The sequence below is a fragment of the Manis pentadactyla genome, chromosome 5, assembly GCF_030020395.1.
Source record: "Manis pentadactyla isolate mManPen7 chromosome 5, mManPen7.hap1, whole genome shotgun sequence".
In the NCBI taxonomy this organism is placed as follows: Eukaryota; Metazoa; Chordata; class Mammalia; order Pholidota; family Manidae; genus Manis; species Manis pentadactyla.
This window is the reverse complement of record NC_080023.1, coordinates 36,501,527-36,521,017: the sequence shown is the minus strand read 5'-3', so window position 1 is coordinate 36,521,017 and position 19,491 is coordinate 36,501,527. Positions and strand designations below refer to the sequence as shown.

General features: G+C 37.2%; 1 long non-coding RNA gene across 1 annotated transcript in view; it reads right to left on the bottom strand.

Moving 5' to 3' along the window:
- Positions 1–410: 410 nt before the first annotated feature.
- LOC118916019 (uncharacterized) overlaps positions 411–19,491 on the bottom strand; it is a 150,611-nt gene continuing 131,530 nt past the window's right edge. Inside the window, exon 3 of the long non-coding RNA XR_008997727.1 lies at positions 411–1,064. This is a non-coding gene — a long non-coding RNA (uncharacterized LOC118916019). The remainder of the gene's footprint in view (positions 1,065–19,491) is intronic.

Here is a 19,491-nt window from a genome sequence, read left to right as displayed (position 1 = left end):
ATAACTTGGAACACTTTTCTACTGATAGATTTCAATATTTAACCTTGCTGCTTCTTTTAAACCTTTTTGTTCCTTCTCTACCTATGTACTTCCTGTCTGAAGTGCCCAAGACAGGCTCCTATTCAGCACCACCCTGCACCTTTCTGTTATAATGACAAGTGAATTGACACAGCAGGGGTCAGAGGGTTTCTGAAGGTCATTCCTACAATTTCATGACAGCAGTGACTTAACTAAATAAAAAAGGACCAGTAAGCCATGAAAATATATCCTACAAACAATCCCTGAATTTATCCCTAACTCAATCTCTTCTTAATTGTGTCCCCAGAATGGCAGTGGCCTCTCCAATATGCCCATTAGGAGGGAAAGAGAAATGAGAGAGTAAAAAGAGCTCTTAATGAGTAGGGCTTGAAAAAAAATTACTCTTTTATATTACACAGAAATTGTGATTTCTAAATATATTGATATATTCCTTACCAAAGCCTTAGAAGGGACCTATGCCAGGCAGGGTCTGAGACTTAAGCTTTATTAATTGTTCAAGGCACATGAATCTCTGGGGAAGAGATGTGCAAGTGGGAGAGGAGAAAGTTCGGAATATTTCTTCCTTGCTTTCTTTCTGCTCTGGGGGTGACTTAATGGCAGTGGCTGTGTCCCTCCCTCATCATCACTTTTGTTGGGTGGCCCCTCTTCCATGTCTCCAGTTCTCACTGGAAAGAGAGACTGAGGGCTTCTTACTTTGGCTCCATCCTGCCAGCATGCAGGTTGGCAGTGGCTGCGGTTCTCCACCTAACAGCCAAGGGCTTATAATGCAGCCCTTCTCCTAAAAGTACAACTTTCTCTCCAGTAACAACTTTATTCCCTTGCCCACATGTGATAATGGCTTCCTGTTTTTGCCAATTTTGGGTCACTTCAATATCCTGTCTTGATTCTCTTGATTTTGTTTACTCCTCTGTAGCAAGTTCCTTCATTAAGATATCTCCAGTCATTTGAGTTAGATTCTATCTTCAGCAGCACCCTGAGTAATACAGACAAGTGACTTTCATCTCCTTAAGCAGCAGTTTCTCTATCTGTAAAAAGAATTAAATAAGATCTGTTTCATAGATGTGAAGCTGAAATGACACAGTGCATACAAAATACCTGCCAACAATTCATTTGTACCACTGATTGTTTTTCTTTTCAAAAAAACAGTGAAACTCATCCATTCAAGCACACAGAGAACCCCAGTCTCTGATTATGACCTAATATCGACCACAGCACTTCTCAGACCATTAACAAATATCACGATATTATTGTGACAGTATTATTACAGCAATACTTTCATAAAATATAACACTTGGGAATTCTCAGGAAAATAAAATTAAAAATAAAAATCATACAAAATAGAAGCCCCATTTTTATTATTAAATTCAATGTATACACAATTACATTTCAATAAATGCAATCATAATAAACATAATGGAGAAAAACATATGCACACACATTCATGGAAGTGTGTGCCTTGGCAACTAATATAGAAAGAATGTAATCCTGTTGAGGACCCATAACAGACAGCTGGCAGAATGGCATCACTCCATAGCCCACAAGTCAGATAACAGTGTATTCTAGCATTTTATTCTGCATGTATTTCATCCTGGTTGAGGATATCTGTAAAGATCAATATCATTGCATATCAATAACTCTTTCTCCTTTTCTCTCTGTCTTTTTGTCCGTATTCATTCTTTTTTTACTCGGTTATTTTGTAGTTAAACTCTCCTGGAAAATTCACTCACACCCAAATTTCTTCTAGGCAGTTATTTACTTGAAATGGTTTATGCCTTCATCAAATGCCTGCTACTAACAGTGGAAGCTGTGCCTTATCAATATACAAGTCATCTGGTGATAAATAAGAAGGCTGTCAATATGCACAACATGGTCTGCTCTTGGCATGATTTCCATTTCTACTCTTTTATTTTCAGGCAGTATGAAAATAATTCCTAGTTTATTGTTGCATGTTGGCAAAAATCACATGCCCTATCTTCTGATTCCATTTTCTCATTTGGAATTAAGTCCTCTCAGTCATTTTCCTTGTCCAAAGCTAGTTCTGACTATTGTTCATGTGACATAATAAAGAAGAAAGTCAACGTCCATGGAATGTGTGTGTGTGTATTTTCCTTCTAAACCACTGATAGGTTTTAGCCTTTCAAAGATAAAGGTACTTATTTTTAATGAAAAAGGTTAGGTAGGGAAAAGAAAAGGAAAAGACTCTTGAAGGGAAAGAGAGAAGTTTCATTTGAATGCGTACAGGGAGTGTTGCCATGGAAACCTAGCTCCAAGTGTGAAAAAGAACATTTATCCTCCTGTTATAGGGAAGTCCATCATGTGCTGGCAGGTGCAGAAAACCTGCTCTGATTAGTGCAAAAATTTAATTTTCCAAAGGGATTGGGTATGGATGAATGGTTTAAATAGTGACAAGGCTTTCCCCAAAAACTATAGTCATTATCTAAAACTCTGGTCCTAGTGACAGGATTATCTATTATCTTCTCTAATTAGTGTCGTTGCCTAAATGCCTCCTGTAACTGCTCTAAAGACAAGAAAATGTAAAGGACATGGAATCCCTTTATAATCCTTTTATTCATTGTTATTTTTCTTAGGCCAACTAAGCTTCATATATATCATATCATATATCATTCATATTGAATTCTTTTGACCCTCTAGTAGTATTTACAGAGAACACTATGGGAGTTCTGCTTTGTACTACAAATGTAGTGAATTTTACTGTCTGAAATCCACACAGATAACGGAAAGTGACCAGAGGTTTGTCGTAAAATCCGTACTAGTCTACAATTGGAAGGTACTTTATGCTTTGGAGAAAAAAAATCTATTAAGGTCCAGTCAATTTTTGTTAATAGAAATATGTTGGAATAATTGCTTCTTCATAGGCCGGAAATACAATTCATCATTTGAGATGTAATTTAGCATAATTGAGAAAGGGGACTGTGGAGCCAGTTGCCTGGGTTTAATCCTTGTTCTCCCCTTTACTAACTATATGACCTTAGGCAAGTTACTTAGCCTCTCATTGTCCATTTTATTCATCTTTAAAATAAAGATAAGAGCAATGCACTACAAGTTGGTCAAAGAAATAAAAAGTTTTAATTCAGGGATTGGCAAACTTCTGTAAAGTACTAAATAGTAAATATTTCAGGCTTTGTGAGCATGCAGTCTAAATGGCAATTAGTCAACAATAGGAAATTAATGAGTGTGCCTGTGTTCCAATAAAACTTTATGTACAAAAGCAAGCAGTGGGGCTGAATTTGGCCCATAAGACATAGTTTGACGACCCTGATTTAACACATAAAGTGTTTAAAATAGTTCTTATTTCAGAATAAGTGTTAAATAAGTTTTAACTCTACAAATTACACTGTGGACTTATTTTTGTTGATTTTAGTTTGAAATAAATAGAGCACTTTGAAGTTATCAATATATCCTCAATATTAGTAATTCAACTGAGTCATAATTAACTCAAGAAGAAATTTTCAAGGCATGCAAATGACTCAGAGTTTTGAACTCCTTTGTACAATAGAAGATAACAATACTAAGGAGATATTGCTGTGGAGATATTTCTACTGCAATTAGAGCATGATACATTGTCATAAACAAAAGGAATGAGTAATTAAAATGTGATGAGTACAATATGTTGACCTGTGAAGATTATTAATGTACAGTATTCCATTGTGTATATATACCACATCTTCTTTATCCATTCATCTACTGATGGAACATGGGGAAGACAGTGTAGCACAGAGAAGGCAAATAGTGACTCTGTGGCATCTTACCACACTGATGGGCAGTGACTGCAATGAGGTAAGGGGGGGACATGATAGTGTGGGTGAATGCAGTAGCTACATTGTTTTCTCATGTGAAACCTTCATAAGAGTGTGTATCAGTAATACCTTAATATAAAAAAATACATACAACAAATACAAAAAAAAGAAGATTGTTAATGTACCTTTGTATGAGAGGTATAATTTTAAAGAGCAAGAGTAAGGTGGGCATCAATGGAAATAGCAGTTGAATTGAGATATAATTAAGACTGAAAAATGACATTTGCTTTGGGAGAAAAGTATCCTCAAACTGTGATCACAGCTGATTATACAAAATAAGCCTTTAATGTCACTGATCATCCTACTTGTGTCTCCTTTTCATATCAAAATATGGAAACCACTTGAAATTGTAACAGTGAAGTGGCAGGTGCTGAAATTTCAAATACCTATTTCAATGGCAATAGAAATATTTTAGTTGTAAAACTTCAAGAGTTAAAGGACTACAGTGCCATATTTTCCCTCCAGAAGTAGAGTTATGGACTGCTGTTTAATTGTGTACCTGTACCACATCTTCTTTTTCCATTCATCTTCTGAAGGAACAAAGGGAAGACAGTGTAGCACAGAGAAGGCAATATCCTGGGTACAGTTTACCAAAATGGTCATGACATAACAATCCATTTCTCAAATTATTTAATCCCAGACCAACACAATCCTCCAAGTGTCACTTGCGAATTATCCATCAGATGTATGATGTATAACACAAACAATAATTTAAAAAGAAATAAAGATTAGCATTAAGTAGCATGCTTTACTTTTTCTGGAACAAAATTTATTGACCAATAAAGACCCAAAAGAAAAATCTGTGGTAGAAGATTAAATTTTCTTTTCATCTGGAGCAATTGTTTCTTTGAATAATTTGATGACAAATTCCCTGGAAAACTACATTCCAACTGATTCAACTAATCATGGAAATACATGAAAACTTTTGTTGGCTTTGTGATTTATGTTCGGTTTAAATCATGAAAATATGCTGTACAAAGATTTGAAGTTGGTCCATCTGTAAATTGTTTTTTAAATGGTATTTTATAGATTTTCAGTGATTCTTAATTATAAGTGTTAAAAAGGAAACAGCAAACCCAAAATGGAGTCATTTATGCAAAACCCCACCAAAACTTAACGCCTAACCTAATTGCAGCTTATTCCAGAAATATGATCTTTAATCAGCAAACCTGGAGTTTCCTGGTCAGCACTGGAGTTAATCCATGGATAAACCCATTTTGTTCTCTTTAGGATGGTGGCTTTGCCTAAAACAGTGCATTTTTTGCTGATAATTTCCTTTTTAATGCTCTGATTTGCCTTTAAAACCCTATCTCTGCCACTCAATGGAGCTCCTTTCCTATTTGCCAGACAGAATGCTCCCCTGTCCATAAATCATTGAATAAAGACAATTTGGTCTTTAAATGTACACAGTTGATTTTTTGCTATTTAACACAATGATCATCATGTTTCTCTAGATGAATAAATTTAGAGCTGCATTTGAAAGACTGAAAACACAAAGATCTTGCATGTCAATTTCTGAGTTTTCAAAATGACCACTAGCTGTAACAATGGAATATTCCATAGTATTTCATTATTTGTGTTCTGTACAGTGTGACTGTCTGCTAACAAAAGACATGGACCATGAAAGCATATATAAATATATTATATATATAAAGCATATATATATATATTAGCATGAATTTGCCTACTATTTTACATAAGATAGACCCTATTTAAGCTCGTTTCAGCAATCGATCTCCGTTTCCCTCGCCAAAGTACCCCAGTTTGGAAATAATTTATGTAAATGCATTAACCTGCAGTTACCCATTTATTCCTAAATGCTATTGACAAACATGTTAGTACCTACCATATGCCAAACATTCTTTAGGCCCATGTGTTTTTGGCTTTAATATATTTATAAATAGTCATATTAATTATTGAAGAGCTCATAGAATCTTCTACTCACCCCAGGGTATTAAAGCAACTATTACAAGCTATTACTGCTCATAAGTAACTGCCCTGGCTTCTGATACAGATGGACTTCATAGGCAAGCTAAATAGTCTTTACTGAAATTAGAAAATTAAACAGAATTGTCACAGTTGGCTGTCATACAGCCCTTATATCAATGTAGCATCAAGTTCTAGAACAAAATTAAAGACTCCCAGAGTTTTATACAGCTGTGAGGTTTGAGCTACCTGGCATTATATATTAATATGAAGTCCCTTGCGCTTCTAACACACAGGCAGATGGAATTAAATTCAACTTTACTAACCAAGATTTGATGAAGGCCAGTTGAAACAGGGTATTTGAAATAGCCTTATGTGGAAATTGAGGTAAGCAGACTGGAAATAATCCAATAAACATTACCTAGCACAACACCTTGCCCATTACTGATTCCCAGATGAATTTCCATATTAATCTTGAGTGTGCTACATGCTTCTTCACAAATTATTTAACTTGATGTTTATAAGAATCTTAAAAAGGATTCAGTTAACATGATCCCAATTTTACAGATGAGAGAACTAAAGTTTGCAAAAGTTAATTTATTAACTTTTTTAATGGCAACAAGCTTTGTGGCTTATAGGACAGGGGAGCATACAAAATGTAAATTAAAATATATTTGTTCATTGTCTTCCATGTTCACATACTCAGAATTAAACCTATTCCTGCAATAATGGTGCTACACCCAGATCTGCTCTCTTTTCTTCAGAGATTTTATTTTTCTTATCTACTATGGCGGGATCTGACCATTTCTGTGCACTTTTCTTTTTGTGTCCTATTAGATATCCATATAGAGGGAAAACATAATCTTTCTATATCCTAATGACAGAAATGATATCCTATAACTTTGGTGTTCTGTTTGGTAGAAGACAAAGAATAAACTCAGCCCACACTCAAAGGAAGGATATTATACAAAGGCAACCGCCATTGGAGCTCAAGTTAGAGGCTGTCAAGTGCATTCACATCCTAAACAAGCAAAGTTTATTTCATCAGTTAAGGAAGGTACAGCTCCAGACTGAGAAAAGAATGGAGATGGAAGAACTAGCATTGTGTGGAACATTAAAATTCTGCAATGGGAGAAATGGCACTTCTGCAAATGCTTTTGTTTCAGAACAATGGCTACCTCTCTCAGACTGTACCAGAGAGAGAGAGAGGCCAGAGTTACTTTAAGAGGCTATCAAAGTTCTCATGACTCTTAATCTGGGGTAACCAAGCATTCAAAGGCTATGAGACCCACACAGAAACGATCTATCAAACATTTTAAATCATGTTGCTAAAAGCTGGTCACATATTCTATTTCCAAAAGAGCTTCAGAGACTAAATTTAAACCATGGCACAATAAACCAGATGAACCAACCTGTTTTAAACATGAGGTATCCAGGCTTCAACTAATTTACAGGACAGTTTTATGAAAGGAAATACTCTACTCACAAAGTTGCAGATATTAAAGGTGGGGCAAAACTCCCTAGTAGGGGATTGCCTGGGACCAGTATTCTTATCTTAACCTGAGGAACGAGCCTTGTAGATTTTGAAGCCAAGTTTCATGCCATAAAGAATTCACAAATTGCCCAAGTTCTTTTCCCAAGTTCCAGTGGGAATCATCACAACCAACTCCTGGCTCTGGAGAATCATTAGTATCTTCACCTATTTAGGCCCAGGTATAGGTTACTCTAGGCAAGTTTAGGCAAGGAGGGAAGAATATGGAAAAGAGAGACAAGGATAAAGGAAACTTTATAAAGAAAGAAAAGGAAAAGGCAACACTTCCACTAACATTACCACAAACTTTGTTTTTAAACCAAAAGCATGTCATAAACTTTTTTTTTAAATAAAAAGTTTCCCAAAATGGCCTATGATCTAGTCTCAGCTATAGCTACAAAAATGGTACCCATGCTTGAAAATGTCTTTTCCACATAGTAAAATCCTGGCTTTAAGGCCAAAGTCAAAAGCCATCTGCTCTAAGGAATCATCACTGATATCATCCCCTGTCCCCAAACAGCAGGATCTAATGTCCATACCCTGTCAAAGACCGTTCTGAAGTTCCTCCACTGGTCATCTTGACCATCTCTCCTCACATTCCATTCTTTTCTCCTCACTTCTCCTTCTGGGAATTAATAATCACTGTTGAGAATAATTGCCTTTGAGAATTTATGATATAAACCAAAACTATGAATACTCATTATATTACAAATCTTATGATTCAGCTACATCCTTTGATTTTCTGAAGAGGAAAGAAGATTAAAGAAGAAGGAACTTGTACATGCCACAGAGCAAGGAGGTTGTGAAGCTTGATCCACTTTCAGTCTGTCTGCCTCAAAAGGATAATGAGCTAAGGCTCAATTAGTTCATCAATATTTACCAAAGGCACAGAGTCATTCTGGCTCCTTTACCCAGGTGCCAAATAGTATGAACTCTTTCAAAAGGACTGAAGTTTCAATCATGGACACATAAACATGGGCTAAAATATTGCTATTATTTGTTTCCTTAACAAAGAATTGCAAAACTAAACAGTAATATATAATTTGCAAGGGTGGGGCCTGGGTCTCAAGCACCTAGCAGAGTGCCTGGCACATTGTAGGAGCTCAGATTTTGTTGAATGCAAACATCCCTTGCTTTTCTAATGTTTGCCTTCTGTCACTTTGCTTTTATGAAAGCCCTACATCAGCACCTGTTTTCTCTAATGAAAAGAAATCCAAAGAGGTTTTTTGCTTTTACGAAAAGAAGGCGAAAAGCAAAAACAATATTCAACATTTGTTTTGCAGCAAGCTGTAACAGAAGCAGGGTGCACCCTGAGCAGGGAGAGTGGCCCCACCAACCTGGTTCCTGGGGCTGCACTCAGCATCTTAGTGTCAAGCCACCATAGCTTTCACCATGTCTATGAGCCTCTCTGCTTTATCTCAATTTTTTGGATGTATCTGTTAGCAAGATGCGTCCTAAGATATCAGAAAAGCTTCAGAAGAGTTATTTTGGGGGCTGGGAGTTTAAAAGATAACCTATCTAAATTAATGGTAGTTACTTCTTTGCTTGATACCATTTGGCTTACAAAAGGCTCCATAGGAATGCTCTACTTTCAGAGAGCAGAGGAAATCTGTAAGTTCATAAAAAGTGCTTATATACATACAAATAAATATACTTAAAAATTGGGATGGAACTATGTATATATATATATATATATATATACTCTATTTATTTTTAACTTGTCATCACATAGTGAAACTTTAAATATGTGATGTTTTTGATAGCAACGTGATTTCACATACATATACACCATATTTAATTCACTACATCTATGATCATATTGTGACATATGTAGGTGTATACATATTTTTTTTTCATAAAATATCAAGCTTGCCTGCCTTTCAAAATATCTTTCCATATCTATGGTTATCTCTGTCTTTAAATGTACTATTAAAAGTAAAAATATCCATGGAAGGATATACACAATTTAACAGCTTACATTACTTCTAATGTGTCTTTCAGAAAAACAATGTTACCAATTAAAATTCCTTTTAAAAGTTAACCCATTTTTTTGAGCAAAAGTTAGTAATTTGTTTTATACACTGGTCAGTTTTGTTATCCACTGTTGATATAATAGTGAACTAGACATAATTCTTGACCTTAAAACCAAGCATACTGGACTAGCTGTCAAAGATATTCTCTATAATAGATAAAACATAAAGGAAGAACAGTTTTGTGATGACTGTGCTTTATGTGTGGGGGAGGTTGGGGAAGTGGGCTTGAAACAAGGAAACGGATGGCCAAAAGGCACATGAAATGGTGCTCCACATTGCTAATCATCAGGGAAATACAAATTAAAACCACAATGAGATATCACTTCACATCAGTTAGGATGGCCAACGTCCAAAACACAAGAAACAGTAAATGCTGGCAAGGATGTGGAGAAAGGGAACGCTCCTACACTGTTGGTGGGAAGGTAAATTGGTACAACTCCTGTGGAAAACAATATGGATGTTCCTCAAAAAACTAAAAATAGAAGTACCATTTGACCCAGTAGTTCCATTCCTAGGAATTCACCTGAAGAAAACAAAATGTCTGATTTGAAAAGACAGATGCACCCCTATGTTTATCACTTCACTATTTACAATAGCCAAGATATGGAAGCAACCTAAGTGTCCATCAATAGATGAATGAATAAAGAAGATGTGGTACATACACACAATGGAATATTATTCAGTCATAAAAGAAAAGAAATCTTGCCATTTGCAGTGACATGGATGGAGCTAGAGGGTATTATGCTCAGTGAAATAAGCCAGATGGAGAAAAGTGATTTCACTTATTTGTGGAATATAAAAACAAAGGAAAAGTAAAGGAACAAAACAGCATTAGACTCATAGACACTGAGAAATGACTAGTGTTTATTTACCAAGGGGCAGCAGTGAGGGTGAGTGTGGCTGTGGGGGGAAGGGGAGGAGGATAAAAGGGCACAATAATTTGCAATCGCAATATAAGTTGATCATGGGGCTGTTGAACCACTGTGATGTACATTTGATGCCAACATAAAATTGTATATTAACAATACTTTAATTAAAAGAAAAAAGTTATGTAGCCCATAAAACCATGAGGAGACCATGAAAGTCATACTATCATATACCCAGAAGGGGAGAGAACCAGACCTGTTTAATAAATAGCACTGATAACTACCAAATATATGTTGTCTCATTTAATTCTCATACAAACCCGTGGAGTATATGTTTATTTCACTATTTTAAAGGTGAAAAACTAAGCAGAGAAAGGTTAAGTAACCTGCTCAAAATTATGCAGGCTATAAATAGTGGGGAAAAGACTAAAACCCACCCAGTGTCACTATAGCTTCCTTAGGCATTACCCTATAGTACTGATAAGGGAGAGAAGAGAGGTGTCTGAAAATCTATTACATTAAAAACAAAGTAGCATGATGGCGGCGTGAGTAGAGCAGCATAATTATCCTCCCAAAACAACATATATCTATGAAAATATAACAAAGACAACCCTTCCTAGAATAAAGACCAGAGGACACAGGACAATATCCAGACCACATCCACACCTGAGAGAACCCAGCGCCTCGCGAAGGGGGTAAGATACAAGCCCCGGCCCCGCGGGAGCCGAGCGCCCCTCGCCCCAGCTCCCGGCGGGAGAAGAGCAGGCAGAGCGGGAGGGAGACGGAGCCCAGGGCTGCCGAACACCCAGCCCCCACCATCCGGACCAGACAGCAGACACAGTGCATGCTAGGGGCCCTGGATACTAGGGAAATAGGGAAGCAAGAATGGTGAGAGGGTACCGGAGGCCTGGAGCCAGAGGATATATGAAAAGTGAGCGCCAATTTTTTTTTTTTCTGTTTTGTTTTGGCGAGCGATTTTTGGAAGTCTTAAAGGGATAGGGACCCCAATACAAGGGAAACAGGGCAGCAAGACCGGTGAGCAGATGCCTGAGGCTGGCGCCAGAGAATAAAGAAAAAGAAGCGGCCATTTTTATTAATTTATTTATTTTTTTGATTTTTAAATTTATTATTTTTTGTGTGTGTGGTCGTTGTTCTGTTTCGGCGGGTGCTTTTTGGAAGTCTTAAAGGGGCAGGGTGGGACACTTAATCCAGAGGTAGGGAATCTGGGGATTGCTCGGCACCCTAACCCCTGGGCTGCAGGGAGCAGGGAGGCCCCTTACGGAGATAAATAGCCTCCCAGCCGCTCCCCCTCCAACGCGACTCCAACACTTTGGAGTAGCGGCCTGAGCCAGGCCACGCCCACAGCAACAGCGGAGATTAACTCCATAGCAGCCGGGCAGGAAGCAGAAACCCTGTCTGCGTGCAGCTGCCAAGCACAAGCCACTACAGGTCACTGTTCTCCCAGGAGAGGAGGGCCACAAACAAACAAGAAGGGAAGTTCTTCCAGAAGTCATTCGTCCCAGCTCTGCAAACTATTCCTATCACCATGAAAAGGCAAAGCTACAGGCAGACAAAGATCACAGAGACAACACCAGAGAAGGAGACGGACCTAACCAGTCTTCCTGACAAAGAATTTAAAATAAAAATCATAAAAATGCTGACGGAAAAGCAGAGAAACACGCAAGAGATACGGGATGAAGTCAGGAGGGAGATCACAGATGCCAGAAAGGAGATTACAGAAATGAAACAAACTCTGGAAGGGTTTATAAGCAGAATGGATAGGATGCAAGAGGCCATTGATGGAATTGAAACCACAGAACAGGAATGCACAGAAGCTGACATAGAGAGAGATAAAAGGATCTCCAGGAATGAAACAATATTAAGAGAACTGTGTGACCAATCCAAAAGGAACAATATCCGTATTATAGGGGTACCAGAAGAAGAAGAGAGAGGAAAAAGGATGGAAAATATCTTGGAAGAAATAATTGCTGAAAACTTCCCCAAACTGGGGGAGGAAATAATTGAACAGACCATGGAAATACACAGAACCCCCAACAGAAAGGAACCAAGGAAGACAACAACAAGATGCATAATAATTAAAATGGCAAAGATCAAGGACAAGGAAAGAGTTTTAAAGGCAGCTAGAGAGAAAAAGTTCACCTATAAAGGAAAACTCAACAGGCTAACATCAGACTTCTCAACAGAAACCCAACAGGCCAGAAGAGAATGGCATGATATATTTAATGCAATGAAACAGAAGGGCCTCGAACCAAGAATACTGTATAAAGCACGAATATTATTTAAATATGATGGTGGGATTAAACAATTCCCAGACAAACAAAAGCTGAGGGAATTTGCTTCCCACAAACCACCTCTACAGGACATCTTACAGGGACTGCTTTAGATGGGACCACTCCTAGAAAGAGCACAGAACATAACACCCAACATATGAAGAACGGAGGAGGAGGAATAAGAAGGGAAAGAAGAAAAGAATCTCCAGACAGTGTATATAACAGCTCAACAAGCGAGCTAAGTTAGGTAGTAAGATACTAAAGAGGCTAACCTTGAACTTTTGGTAACCACGAATTTAAAGCCTGCAATGGATATAAGTACATATCTTTCAAAAGTCACCCTAAATGTTAATGGATTGAATGCACCAATCAAAAGACACAGAGTAATATAATGGATAAAAAAGCAAGACCCATCTATACACTGCTTACAAGAAACTCACCTCAAACCCAAAGACATGTACAGACTAAAAGTCAAGGGATGGAAAAACATATTTCAGGCAAACAACAGCGAGAAGAAAGCAGGGGTTGCAGTACTAATATCAGACAAAATAGACTTCAAAACAAAGAAAGAAACAAGAAATAAAGAAGGACACTACATAATGATAAAGGGCTCAGTCCAACAAGAGGATATAACCATTCAAAATATACATGCACCCAACACAGGAGCATCAGCATATGTGAAACAAATACTAACAGAACTAAAAGGGGAAATAGACTGCAATGCATTCATTCTAGGAGACTTCAATACACCACTCATCCCAAAAAATAGATCCACTGGGCAGGAAATAAGAAAGGACATGGAAGCACTGAACAACACAGTAGAGCACATGGACCTAATAGACATCTACATAACACTACATCCAAAATCAACAGGATACACATTCTTCTCAAGTGCACATGGAACATTGTCCAGAATACACCACATACTAGGCCACAAAAAGAGCCTCAGTAAATTCCAAAAGATTGAAATCCTACCAAAAAACTTTTCAGACCACAAAGGCATGAAACTAGAAATAAACTGTATAAAGAAAGCAAAAAGGGTTACAAACACATGGAGGCTTAACAACATGCTCCTAACTAATCAATGGATCAATGACCAAATCAAAATGGAGATCCAGCAATATATGGAAACAAATGACAACAACAACACTAAGCCCCAGCTTCTGGGGGACACAGCAAAAGCAGTCTTAAGAGGAAAGTATGTAGCAAACCAAGCATATTTTAAAAAGGAAGAACAATCCCAAATGAATGGTCTAATGTAACAATTTTCGAAATTGGATAAAGAAGAACAAATGAGGCCTAAGGTCAGCAGAAGGAGGGATATAAAAAAGATCAGAGAAAAATAAATGAAATTGTGAAGAATAAAACAATAGCAAAAATCAATGAAATCAAGACTTGGTTCTTTGAGAAAATAAACAAAATAGATAAGCCTCTAGCCAGACTTATTAAGAGGAAAAGAGAGTCAACACAAATCAACAGTATCAGAAACGAGAAAGAAAAAATCACGATGGACCCCATGGAAATAAAAAGAATTATTAGAGAATACTATGAAAACCTGTATGCTAACAAGCTGGGAAACCTAGGAGAAATGGACAACTTCCTAGAAAAATACAACCTTCCAAAACTGAGTCAGAAAGGAACATAAAATCTAAACAGTCCAATTACCAGCAACGAAATTGAAGCAGTAATAAAAAAAACTACCAAACAACAAAACACATGGGCTAGATGGATTTACCTCGGAATTTTATCAGACATACAGGGAAGACATAATACCCATTCTCCTTAAAGTTTTCCAAAAAATAGAGGAGGAGGGGATACTCCCAAACTCATTCTATGAAGCTAACATCACCCTAATACCAAAACCAGGCAAAGAAACCACCAAAAAAGAAAACTACAGACCAATATCCCTGATGAACGTAGATGCAAAAATACTCAACAAAATATTAGCAAACCGAATTCAAAAATAAATCAAAAGTATCATACACCATGACCCAGTGGGATTCATTCCAGGGATGCAAGGATGGTACAACATTCGAAAGTCCATCAACATCATCCACCACATCAACAAAAAGAAAGACAAAAACCACATGATCATCTCCATAGATGCTGAAAAAGCATTTGACAAAGTTCAACATCGATTCATGTTAAAAACCCTCAGCAAAATGGGAATAGAGGGCAAGTACTTCAACATAATAAAGGCCATCTATGATAAACCCACAGCCAACATTGTATTGAACAGCGAGAAGCTGAAAGCATTTCCGCTGAGATCGGGAACTAGACAGGGATGCCCACTCTCTCCACTGTTATTTAACATAGTACTGGAGGTCCTAGCCACTGCAATCAGACAAAACAAAGAAATACAAGGAATCCAGAATTTTAAAGAAGAAGTTAAACTGTCACTATTTGCAGATGACATGATATTGTACATAAAAAACCCTAAAGACTCAACCCCAAAACTACTAGAACTGATGTCGGAATATAGCAAAGTTGCAGGATACAAAATCAACACACAGAAATCTGTGGCTTTCCTATATGCTAACAATGAACCAACAGAAAGAGAAATCAGGAAAACAGCTCCATTCATAATTGCATCAAAAAAAAATAAAATACCTAGGAATAAACCTAAACAAAGAAGTGAAAGACTTATACTCTGAAAACTACAAGTCACTCTTAAGAGAAATTAAAGGGGACACTAACAGATGGAAACTCATCCCATGCTCGTGGCTAGGAAGAATTAATATCGTCAAAATGGCCATCCTGCCCAAAGCAATATACAGATTTGATGCAATCCCTAAGAAACTACCAGCAACATTCTTCAATGAAATGGAACAAATGATTCAAAAATTCATATGGAAACACCAAAGACCCCGAATAGCCAAAGCAATCCTGAGAAAGAAGAATAAAGTAGGGGGGATCTCACTCCCCAACTTCAAGCTCTAATGTAAAGCCATAGTAATCAAGACAATTTGGTACTGGCAAAAGAGCAGAGCCACAGACCAATGGAACAGACTAGAGAATCCAGACATTAACCCAGACATATATGGTCAATTAATATTTGATAAAGGAGCCATGGACATACAATGGCGAAATGACATTCTCTTCAACAGGTGGTGCTGGCAAAACTGGACAGCTACATGTAGGAGAATGAAACTGGACCGTGGTCTAACCCCATATACAAAAGTAAACTCAAAATGGATCAAAGACCTGAATGTAATCCATGAAACCATTAAACTCTTGGAAGAAAACATAGGCAAAAACCTCTTAGATATAAACATGAGTGACCTCTTCTTGAACATATCTCCCCGGGCAAGGAAAACAACAGCAAAAATGAACAAGTGGGACTATATTAAGCTGAAAAGCTTCTGTAGAGCAAAAGACACCATCAATAGAACAAAAGGAAACACTACAGTATGGGAGAATATATTTGAAAATGACACATCCGATAAAGGCTTGACGTCCAGAATATATAAAGAGCTCCCATGCCTCAACAAACAAAAAAATAATAACCCAATTAAAAAATGGGCAGAGGAACTGAACAGACAGTTCTCCAAAAAAGAAATACAGATGACCAACAGACACATGAAAAGATGCTCCACATCGCTAATTATCAGAGAGATGCAAATTAAAACTACAATGAAGTATCACCTCACACCAGTAAGGATGGCTGCCATCCACGAGACAAACAACAGCAAATGTTGGCAAGGCTGTGGAGAAAGGGGAACCCTCCTACACTGCTGGTGGGAATGTAAATTAGTTCAACCATTGTGGAAAGCAGTATGGAGGTACATCAAAATGCTCAAAACAGACTTACCATTTGACCCAGGAATTGCACTCCTAGGAATTTACCCTAAGAATGCAGCAATCAAGTTTAGGAAAGACCAATGCACCCCTATGTTTATCGCAGCACTATTTACAATAGCCAAGAATTGGAAGCAACCTAAATGTCCATTGATAAATGAATGGATAAAGAAGATGTGGTACATATACACAATGAAATACTACTCAGCCATAAGAAAAGGGCAAATCCTACCATTTACAGCAACATGAATGAAGCTGGAGGGTAATATGCTCAGTGAAACAAGTCAAGCAGAGAAAGAGAATTACCAAATGATTTCACTCATCTGTGGAATATAACAACAAAGGATAAACTGAAGGAACAAAACAGCAGCAGATCCACAGAACTCAAGAATGGACTAATAGGTACCAAAGGGAAAGGGAATGGGGAGGATGGGTGGGTTGGGAGGGATAAGGGGGTAGGAAGAAGAAGGAGGGTATTAAGATTAGCATACATGGGGGAGTGGGAGAAAGGGGAGGGCTGTACAACACAGAGAAGGCAAGTAGTGATTCTACAACATTTTGCTATTCTGATGGACCGTGACTGTAAAGGGGTTTATAGGGGGGACCTGGTATAGGGGAGAGCCTAGTAAACATAATATTCATCATATAAGTGTAGATTAATAATAACAAAAAGAAAAAAGCAGTTCCTGGGTGGTGACCTCCAGTGAGTTCTACACAAGGGTATAAAGGGCATATAAAAGTGTAGGCAAAGGGCCTGTTAGTGTTTATACAGAGGATCAAAGCCTAATTTGGCTACCCCAAAAATCAACTAAGATAAGATATGAAAAAGAACTTCCAACATTAGCACTCTCAGGAAGACTCATGCCAGAAGATGATCATCAAAAAACCCCAACAAAGATCCATGCACTGCTACAGCTGTAGATGCACTCATCCCACCAGCTCCTGGAATTGCCATGGGAATGAGGAAGGAGATATCTAAGCTGGCCTGTGCATACAGTAAAACAAAAAATTGGACTGGATCTATACTGTTGGAACTCAACCAAGAATTAGGAGAAGTGCAAATTGTAGCGCTCCAAAATCTTACAACTACAGACTATTTACTGCTAAAAGAATTTATGGGATGTGAACAGTCCACAGGAATGGGTTGTTTTAATTTGTCTGCTTTCTCTCAGACTGTTCAAGCTCAGTTGGACAATATCCACCATATCATAGATAAGTTTTCACAAATGCCTAAGGTGCCTAACTGGTTTCCTTGGTTTCACTGGAGATTGATGGTAATTACAGGTATGCTTTGGTTATGTAACTATACTCCTATTATGTTAATGTGTGTGCGCAATTTAATTAGTAGTTTAAAACCTATACATGCTGAAGTTACTCTACAAGAAGATATGTCAAAGAAATAATCAATCTTCCCATGTTTTCTTCCGCCTGCTACTTCTATAGCTTTTCTTCTTCCTTCCTAATTACAACCCTTAAATAGAATTCGTGCCTCATATCAAATTTACCAAGTATCATAATTCTTCCAAGTGGTAAAGATACCTCAAGACAAATGCTGGGCATAGAAGCCACAGGGCATAAATATGCAAAGAAGTAAAAAGCTAACCTTTTCAAACAATAAGGCTTCTCTCTCACTTACCAACTTTACATTTCCCTGTATGGTTCCGGAAGATGACTGGTTAGCCAGAGACGGGTAAGATTCCTCAAGGGAGGAACAACCTAAGACAGGCACAGTCGCAGGGGGGTCATCAGGTGAGAAATTGGGGATCAACAGAGGTGAGGCTTATAACCTCACCCCCCCATTCTGAGAGAAATCTTCTGATACGTGGATGTTTTATTGCCCTTGTCTAGCTTGGATTAACACATAGTCTACAGGCACACACCTGATCATCTACATTTGCTCTCTTACAACACTAAACTATGTTTTCTACCTTTATCTTGTATCTACCTACCACTTCAGCATTTTATTAAAAATAATAATAATAATAAAGAGAGAAATGTTGTATCCACATATAAATCAAGTATAAAAATAAATGAGTATTCATATTTGAACTGTTTATAGTTCATAATGCATGAGCAAAACCGAAAGTTTCTGTGATGACTGCCCTTGTACTGTTCACCATGTAACTTATTCACTATGTAAGAATTTGTTCTCCATGTAAGAACTTGTTCGTTATGCTTCAGAAGATTAGAGACTGACGAAAATTAGGCTTGGGGTGGATTAATGATTGTGCATTGAGCATTGACTCCCCTATACAGAATTTTATTTTTGTTAACAACCATTTGATCAATAAATATGAGAGGTGCCCTCACCAAAAAAAAAAAAAAAAAGGAAGTACACACCTCCAATTGTAAAATAAATAAGTAACCGGGATGTAATATATAGCATAAGGAATATAGTCAAAATATTGTAACAACTTGGTATGGTGATAGCTGGTACCTAGAATTATCATGTATATAAATGTTGAATCACTGTGTTGTACACCTGAAACTAATGTAATACTGTGTCTCAACTACCCTTCAATAAAAAATAATTATCTACAAAAAGAAACAGAACAAAGTAGCAATTACATCAAAACTGCAGAAATGCTTCTTTTTATTCTTAACCTCTCTAATCTTTTTCCATAACTCTTCCAAAAAGTAATCTTTAGCAACCTTTTTGACCTTAGCCCTAATAAAATATTTCCCAAATGCTTAGTTTATGGCTTGTGCTATCTATCTGATTTTTGATAATGAGCCTAAAGTGAGTGTCAAGTGCTGCTTGCTTGAGAATCATACTCTTGTACATAATCCTCATTTGTATTCTTAAATCTAATCATGAAGAAGAGTTTTTATTACTATGAAGTTGATGTCTTTTGCTCAAATAAAAGAGCCTCTTAGGCACTAATCTTTATTTTATTTCCTTTCTATTTTGTATTTGAATTAGATATTTAAGGAAACAGGAAAGGATACTTAGTATGCTGAACAAAAAATATTTATGACAGATGGAAACTGAATCTGGAGGGTTCAACAAATTAGGATAATATAACCAAATATTTATATGGAAACATACAAGTAGCATTGATATAGAAAAGTATGGACAGTAAGACAAAGTTTATGTGACTAAAATTTGCAATGTACAGAAAAAAGAAGTTCACATAAAGTTCAAGTGTAACCATCTATGTAATGAAACAAAATCTTGGTGAGCTACTA